The sequence below is a fragment of the Schistosoma mansoni genome, chromosome 1, assembly GCF_000237925.1.
Source record: "Schistosoma mansoni strain Puerto Rico chromosome 1, complete genome".
In the NCBI taxonomy this organism is placed as follows: domain Eukaryota; kingdom Metazoa; phylum Platyhelminthes; class Trematoda; order Strigeidida; family Schistosomatidae; genus Schistosoma; species Schistosoma mansoni.
The window spans coordinates 19,989,300-19,990,914 of record NC_031495.1 but is presented as its reverse complement, the minus strand read 5'-3'; positions in this window follow the sequence as shown (position 1 = coordinate 19,990,914).

Below are 1,615 nucleotides of genomic sequence, written 5' to 3'. Positions count from 1 at the left end.
TGTCAGACGTAGAAGTAACCCCAAAGAAGAATAAGAGCCGCAGACTGACTGGAGAGAATGATACCTCTTCAGGATACCAAAGAAAGGAGATTTGAGCAAGTATGAGAACTACAGAGACATCACACTACTATGGGTACCTGAAAACGTTTTTAACATAGTGTTGCCGAACCGGATGAAAGGTTGAGTAGACACCCAACTTTGAAAAAAAACAGGCTGGATCCTGTGGGGATTGATCGTGCTCAGATCAAGTTGCAACTCTACGGACAATTGTTGAGTGATCAGTTGAATGGAATTTGTCATTGTATACCAACCTTCTTGACTATGAAAATGACTTCGGCGACTTGGATAGGAAACTTTTGTAAAAGCTTCTTTGACATTATGGTGTACCTGAGAAACTCGTCAAGATCACTTGGAACTCATACAACAGACTACAGTGCAAGGTGGTGCACGGAGGACATCTGAATGACGTACACCAAGTGAGCACCGGAGTCAAACAAGACTGGTTACTCTCCTCCTTCCTCTCTCGTCTAGTAGTTGACTGGGTTATAAAGACCTCAACGTCTGCAGGTAATCACGGAATGAAACGGATAGCTTGGGTGCAACTAGACGATTTGGACACCACAGATGACCTAACCTTTCGACGCCATACACACCGACAAATGCAAGCTAAGACGAACAGTGTTGCAGAAGCCTCCGTCTGCATCGGTAGGCCCCAGCATACACAGGGGAAAATGCATGATACTCAAATACAACTCAACCACACGTGATGGAGAAGCTCTGAAAGAAACTTTCACATATCTGGGCAGCGTCATCGACAAACAAGGAGGATCTGATACATGCGTGAAGGTGAGGATTGGCAAAGCAAGAAAATCATTCCTACAGTTGGAGAACATATGGAATTCAAAACAAATGCCGACGAATATCTGAATGAGAATCTTCAATACGGACGTCAAGACAGTTATACTGTACGGAGCTGAAACTTGGAGGACTACCACAACCATCATCAAAAACTACAAGTATTTACAAACAATTATCTACACAAGATACTCAATGTCCGTTGATCGGATATCAGTGGAAATAGCCTAATGTGGGAGAGAACAAGCCAACTTCCAACTAAAGATGAAATTAGGAAAATACGTAGGAGGTGGGTAGGACATTCATTGAGGAAATTATGAAACTACATCACGAGGCAAGCGTTAACTTGGAATCCTGAGGGGAAACGAAAAGAGGAAGATCAATGTAATGCAATGCGTCGGGAATTGGAGGCAGGCATGGAAAGGATGAATAGCGATTGGAAACAACTGAAAAGGATTGCCCAGGACAAAGTTCAATGGACGGTCTTGTAGAGCGGCCATCTCAACTATTTGAGCTTAGCTCGTGCTTCTTTGGATAACATCAGTGCAACCCGTAGATATTCGCAAAATAGTAATCCAAGTAGGCAAGAGAACCAAAACTTCAAATAAAATACACAAAGTTTATTTCCAATTCACAAATAATCGACCAAAGTAGTTCCAACAACAATAAATATCACAATTACAAAACAAACTTTCAATTTAGAGGTTCCTGGAGCAACAAACTCCCCAATACCAACCGCAATGACAAAAGAAACCAAAAT